This window comes from Seriola lalandi, unplaced genomic scaffold (genome assembly GCF_002814215.2).
Source record: "Seriola lalandi dorsalis isolate HSWRI2012SDOR001 ecotype SW California unplaced genomic scaffold, Sedor1 jcf7180002054575, whole genome shotgun sequence".
NCBI lineage: Eukaryota > Metazoa > Chordata > Actinopteri > Carangiformes > Carangidae > Seriola > Seriola lalandi.
In genome coordinates, this window is record NW_019525128.1 from 164,501 (window position 1) to 172,331 (window position 7,831).

Consider the following 7,831-nt stretch of genomic DNA (forward strand, 5'->3'; position numbering starts at 1 on the left):
ATCTACATCTTTCAAAAAGTGTAACCACACTTACGACCACTTTTGGCTCACCATTGCCTTAACCTCTCTCTCTATTCTCCTTTAATCTCTCACCCAGATGTGCACCCAGGTACAAAAATTTAGCACCATCCATTAATCTAGCCATAGCTGGTGGACATGAAGAGAGTGCTTCAAAAGATTTGAATTTCAATTTGAGATCAGATTGAAGTGGGTTGTTAATTAAGGCATCAACCTCATCTTGCTTAGCACGTGGAGTTGCCTTGGTACAGGCTTCAGTCATATCAAGACCATGCTCCAGAGTGAAATCATTGACCAGCACTGCTTTGGAAGGCAGTGCTCTGATATTGATTTTCCCATTGAGTGTTTATGATGATGCAGCTTTGAGGAAGAGACCATTATCTATGGCAATCATTTATTATATGGTTTTTGGAATAAGATACTAAAAGTTTGTGGTAGAAAAATTTTGGTAACATGAAAGGTAAATAATCAGTGTTGAAAATTACACACTCAGACTTGCTGCTGGGTTAACATTATCTTGTGGCTTCCCCAGTCTCCAGGACACCTTTGGGATGTGATAGAACGTGCAGTGAACGAATGTGCAGCTGACAATTCAGCAGAATGATGTGATGCATCATGTCAACATGGTGCAGAGTCTCAGAGGAAAGTTTCAACATCTGCTGGAAGAACTGAGGAACTACCCAGTGTTAGTGTGGGGTTCCTAATAAAGTGCTCACTGAGTGTATAGCCACAATGTGGGTCTTTCTAAACTATGTCCAATCCATTCGGTTCACCAAAACTGGATTCCAGTCAAGTTATATTTAGTGTAGATTGATAGGAAAAATAGAAATCTTATCAATTCAACATTAAATTGAAGGGGTGAATATTTTAAGAGTACTTGTCTGTAATGTTAGCTAACTTTAAATTACATTTTTCAGGGCGTCGAGTGGCGCAGTGGCAAAGAGGCTACAGTCCTCACTGCAGTCGCCCCCGGTTTGAATCCCGCATTGGATGGCCCTTTACTGCATGTCATTCTCCCTCTCTCTGCCTCCCCACTTCCTGTCTCTCTCTACTGTGCTATCAAATAAAGGCATAAAAAGCCCAAAAAATATATACTTTAAAAATTACACTTTTCTGTTACACAGTTTCACAATACATTATACTATCAGCATTACCTAAACCTGTTGAAATGAGGTAAACAACAACACTGCAGCACATGAACAGGTCAGAACAAATCAATGTGGATCTTGATTCTTCATTGGGGCCGATGGATCCAGTGGATGAGATCAGTTTTAACCTCATGTTGCTTGTGTGAAGCTGGTGAATTTAGAGTCATTAAATTTCATGGTTACAAACTGCAACTAAATCATTTGTATTTATTATGTTATCTTACTTTTATTTATTTGTGTTTGTGTTTTTTGGTGACCTTTGAAGTCAAGTAAATTTTTATTTGTATAGCGCCAATTCACAACATAAGTTATCTCAAGGCACTTTCCAAATAGAGCAGGTCTAGACGTTCTCTTTATAATATTATTTACAGAGACCCAACAATTCCCACCAAGAGCAGCACTAGGCGACAGTGGCAAGGAAAGACTTCAAGCAGAACTGGACTCAGGGTGGGCGGGGCCATCTGCCTCGACCGGTTGGGTTGGAGAGATAGAGAGAGCGAGAGAGAGAGCAAGAGATAACACAGAGGAAAATAACAAGAACGTGCAATGAAAGCAATATTAATAATAGTGATAGTAGTGGCAGTAACTGCAATAGTAATGTAATGGCAACTGTAGTGCTCCTACTGATAAAAATAGTAATGACAGGTAATAACATTTTTTTTAAGGTAAACACAAGAAACTTGTGCTACAGAAAATGGACCAGACTCAGTGAATAGCTCCCTAAGCTTAACATCCTAAGTCCTATGATAACTATTAATTTAGCTATACAGACTAATGAGCAGTGATAACTAACATGTCTTTGTGGTCATCAGGTGGGAACCTCCTTTCACCAGTGTTTCGTCTTGTTGGTCCCACGACACCTCCAGGAGGCTAGACAGTGATCACTGGCATCCCAGAGTCACTCCCCTAATGCCAGCCATCACCTCTCCTCACACCACAACTATTTTCTCCTTTATCTTGCCTATGCTACCACAAACACGATATCATCAACTAGGACAAAACACACTAGCAGATTCAGCAAACAAAAACTCCCCTAAACAGTTCTGTTCTGTAGGACTAGATTTTTTTTTTTTGGAAAGTGGCGGCCATTTTGAATGAGGGAGGTAGAGTCAGGGAGAGATGCCTTGTTGAGCTAAACTCTCCCCCGCTGGATCAGGCTGTGCTCTACCTCCCCCTAAACTCTCCCCCGCCGGATCAGGCTGTGCTCTACCTCCCCCTACTCCCCCACTCTCCAAGACAGTACTACTCACCTAAAACAAACAAACTCACCTAAGTTTCTTGTGTTTACCTTAAAATTCTACAGCTGCAATTCTGGAGGCAGGAGGACCTGCAGAGAGTAACAGGAAGGAGATGGAGAAGGAGAAGGGAGAGAGAGGCACACAGCCTGGGCGCTCATGTGCTTGAGGGAAAAAACAAATGGTAAAAATGATGCAGTAATATTCAGGAAGTTTACAGTGATCTCGTCAGCAGGACAACCTGGACTGTACTGTACTGAGTCTACTGGTTTATTGAGACTTAGGCCCACCTGCCAGTGGTAGGATGGCAACACATACAGAGCCTGAGTTTGTAATAGAATAAGAAGCTAACTTAAAGTCATAAAAATAGCTTTTAAGTTTAGATTTGAAAGTCTGAACGGAGTCAGACAGCCTGATATCAGCAGGGAGGTTGTTCAAGAGCAGAGGGGCCCGATAGGAAAAGGCTCTGCAGCCAGCAGACAACTTTTTAACTCTTGGAACAGACAGGAGCCCTAAACTCTGGGAACGGAGAGCACAAGATGGAGTATAAGGTTTAAGCAGATCAGACAGGTATGAAGGAGCAAGTCCATTTAGAACCTTATATGCCATCAAAAGCACCTTAAAGTCTGATCTGATATGGATAGGAAGCCAATGAAGTGAGGCTAAAATTGGTGTAATATGGTCAAATTTTCTGGATTTAGTAACAATTCTATCTGTGAGCACATGGCAGGCCAGAAAATAAAACATTAGAATAATCAAGTCTTGATTAAACAAAAGCATGAATTAAGATTTCAGCATCAATCTTAGACAGAAAAGACAGAATCCTAGCTATATTATGTAGATGAAAAAAGGCAGTCTTGGTGATATCTTTAATGTGCTGATCAAAGGAGAGGGAAAAATCGAAAGTGACACCCAGATTTTTGGCTGTCAGACTATGAGGAATCACGCAGTTATCAAGAGTTGTTATTACTTGATCAAACTGATGTCTGTGTCAGCTCGGGCCAACTACCAGCATCTCGGTTTTGTCTGAAATAGACATCCAGCTTTTCACAGCAGACAAACAGACCTCTAAATTTGTAATCTGAGAGGAATCATCAGCCTTTATAGGCACATACAGCTAAGTATCATCAGCATAACAATGGAAATTAATTCCATGACTGCGAATAATTTGACCAAGAGGTGAAATATAGAGAGGGAAAAGCAGAGGACCAAGAACAGAGCCCTGGGGTACTCCATATCTCACAGCAGAGTATGTCGATATAGTGTTATTATAGGAGACGCACTGTCAGATAAGTAGAAGTTTAACCAGGTGAGGGCCAGGCCAGAAACACAGAATTGGCTTTCAAATCGGCCTAAAAGAACACAATGATCTATAGTATCAAAAACTGCCCTGAGATCCAGCAAAAGGAGCATTGATACATATAAAAGACAAACACAAATCAAATTGACAAACATTTGGAAATTCACATTTATACAATTTAACAACAATAACTAAATAAATACATTTGTGGCTCATTTGTTGTTGGTCTTCTTTAAGACAAAACACAGTTTACTTCAGACACCATTGTGTTGACAAGGCAACAGCATCCATGTTTAGTTTTTTCCTGTTACTCAAGCTAAATAATTAAGTCAGATGATGTACATTCAAGAGCAAAGTAGATGTTTACATATGTTGAGGATTTTGGATGAGCCAGGTAGTTACATGAGTATTATGTTCTTTGTTTTTTCAAGTGCATTTAACACCATCCAACCCCCCATTCTAAAAGACAAGCTGGAAGGGATGGGGGTGGATCCCTGCTTCACATCCTGGATTGTGGATTACCTGACAAGACGACCACAGTATGTCAGGCTGGGTAACTGTGTCTCAGGGACAGTGATGAGCAGCACTGGGCCCCACAGGGGACTCTTCTGATAGAGGTGGAGGCCATCTTGGACAATAGCAACCATCCTCTCCACAACATTCTGGCAGGAGAGAGGAGCAGCTACAGCAACAAATGTCTCATGTCATCGAACCTGGTTGTAGTTGACAGGGACATTAGAAAAAGCTAATCACCCACCATTAAGTCCCCTCTTATGATTAAGGAAGAAGCCATTGTTATGATCCAACCAGTCTCCAAGCAGCGAGTACATCTCTATGCTTGGTCAGAAGGACAGCATTAAACCCCAAAGATGTCCTTACCTCCGAGGATAATGTGGGTGTCTTTGTGGATCTATTTGTGGAGACCTGTTTGGAGATTTCAACACAAGGTGAATGGACCTCAATTCTGACAGTAATTGTCAGGGTGCAGGTCTGAGTATGAACACTGATGAAGGTCATTACAGAGCATTCAGGAAGTCTTGTTGCAGTTTTATGTCAAAATAAAAAAAAAAAAAATTCCCCTCATCAATCTACACTCAGCACACCATAACACCACCATTTTTGCAAATTTAAAAAAAAGTACAACTCAAATATCACATTGAGAGAAGTATTCAGACACTTTGACTATTGAAATTTAGCTCAAGTTCCTCCGTTTCTCTGGATCATCTCTGAGATGTTTCTACACCTTGATTGTAGTCCACCTGTGGTAAACTCAGCTAATTGGACATGATCTAGAAATATACACCCCCCCCCCACACACACACACACACACATGCCTTGAAGTTTTTCTCAAAGCTCACACTTACAAACAGCCACAACCAACTGCTATCAAGTGTGTCAGAACACCTTGTTGCTTGGGACCGCGTATATAACAGTACATTCAGCTGGTATGTCTGGAAAGTGGTAGTACCTGGAAACTTTAGGAAAAAAAGGCTGTAACCGCCCAAATGGAAGTTAGGATTCTTGAAGTACATTATTTTTATAAATATAACTTGTAAATTAAAAAAGAGGCCTACCATTGCTTTCATATTAAAAAACATTTACTGTGAAGCACAGGCTGGAAGACTGAGCAGGAGCTTAACCTATTGAAGTTACCTCATGATAATAAGGATGGTACTGGGGCCAATACAGATCCAACAGATTTAATTGGTGAATTCCTACTTTTTTCCCAAAGCAGCCGGAATGGAAACAACCCTGTACTACCATACAGTTCATTTACAAACAGGCTGCACAGAAACAGGTACATGGGTTCATGTAAGCTTCTGTTCAGACAGATAACCACAATCAGCAGAACATTGGCACAGATAATCAGAAGATATAAAGATGTGAGAATCATAAAAAACAAGTATTTGAAATGTCTGGTATCAAAGTACGCAGCAAGAGTGAAGTAAGAAACCTGTGTAGAGTTTATCATGATCCTCATTTTGGTTCAAACAATCATAACAGTGGTCAGAGTATGAAATAATGGGTATGTCACATTTTGCATAGATTTGCATAAGGTTAACTGGTTAAAACATTTATGAGAACAATACATCAAGCACACATGAACAATATGCGGTTTACTTACTTGAAAAGAAATTAATCATCCAGTAAAAACAGACTAATGTTAAATTACAGAACACAGTTTGTTAAATTGTGTGAATCATTCCATCTTAGCTAAAACTCAATCATGAAAATGAAATTTATTATGAACAGAAGGATTTTGGCCCTTACACCCCCGCAGGAAGTGGATCACTATGAACAAGATCCATAGGTTTAAGGTACTTCCAATAAGAGGAATCTTCCCCCGGAGTCTAGACACTGGTGGTGGTGATAAGGAATGGAGTTCAGCGAATGGGAACGTCTTAATGAGGGAACTTCTGATTGGATGGTTTGATTGGAGATGGTCTGGCGTCCATGGTTGAGGTGGAGAATGGGTGGAGGTGGGTCGCAGATTATTCGCAGTGCTGAAATGACAGCTGAATGAAGGCAGAGAGAGAGACAATTTTAAAGTTTGACAGTTTACGGGTGATTGGCTGAAGGCCACCGTGTAAGGTTGTGATTGGGTGAAGATGTGAATGAGTGGATGGAGCTTTTACATTGCAGGAAATGTTGCTTGTGACTTAGAACGCATGCGCAAGGAGATAGTCTTCCTGACTGAACTTTCGTGAAGCTTCATTTCAATCAGGAGAGACTAATTAGAAGAACAAGACAGTATGACAATGAAAGTAAAATTAAATTTATTGTGAACCGAAGGAATAGATTTTTGGAGCTTAGACCTCAGCAGGAATGGGATCACTATGAACAAGATCCATAGGTTCAAGGTCCTTCCAGTAAGAGGAATCTTCCCCCCAAAATAGAATGTATACCATACCTGACTGTGCAGCACTCGCCCAGCAGAGGGAGGAGAAGAGCAGAAGTGAGAACAACATTTATAAACATGTTAACAGTTATGTATTGCACGGTGATCAGGGAATGAAACCAAATGCCAGAGAATAAGGCCAGTTATAAAGGAGGACCTAATGATGATGTGAGGGACAAAGAACAAAATGTGGGAGATAACAGAGTGTTGTAGTGTTGAGTGATGCAGGGGAAAATGGCAAATATTGATGCAGGGGAGAAAAACCCAGCAGTGCTGCGAGGGAGAATGATGAGCAATGATGCAGGGGAAATAACGAATTTCCTTAACAATAGAGGGGAATTGGCTAATGATGCAGGGGTATAGCCATAGCAATGATGCAGGGAATTTGGCTAATAATGCAGGGGTTTAGCCATAATAATGATGCAGCAAAATAATAGCTATGATGCAGGAAATGAATTCTTGATGGAGGTGAAATGCTAATAAACATGCGATAGAATAATGACTTACGATGCAGGGAACAAAGGCAACGATGATACAAGGACAAATAGCCAAATGATAAAGAGGAATAAAAAGCCTGATCATAAGAGGATGAGAACAGAAACACCACCAGGATATGCATGACTACATGATGATCAGGGTTTAAGAGATCTTTGAGCAGCTAGTACTGAGGCGGAGTCAGGTCATGTGTAGGTGGAGTAGGCAGAAGACCAGCAGCCCTGCTGCTGAAGACAGGCTGAAGAAATTCCTTGCATTGCGGCAGAGCTGGCTGCCCCTATTCTACATGAATGACCTGAGTGATACTGAGGTGATACATTACATTTAAGGAGAACTTTGTTAAAATGATAAGTAGAACAGAACTTTGACATGGGATTATTGCCTGGGGTTATAAAAAGAGGCGATGGTGAATTAGTGGAGGATCTGAGGCAAATATAATTTACCATGGTTTTAAAAGGACTTGATGTGAGCTTTATTAATAGAACAAGGCCCCTTTGCTTTAGAATGCTTAAGCAATAAGCCATAGTCACTAGGGTGAAACACTAAGTCAGAAAAAGAAATATCTCTATCAGGATTGAATAAATTAGATGGGGTAGTGAATTCTCCAATTCTTAGAAACCCATAAAATGCCAGTGTGGTGTCTTAGCTGTTTTGTGAGTTAAGGACAGAACTAGTGAAGGAGACACCCTAGAGAGACATGAGGCGCCAGAAGAGGGTGAGCACCCCCTCTGTTTTT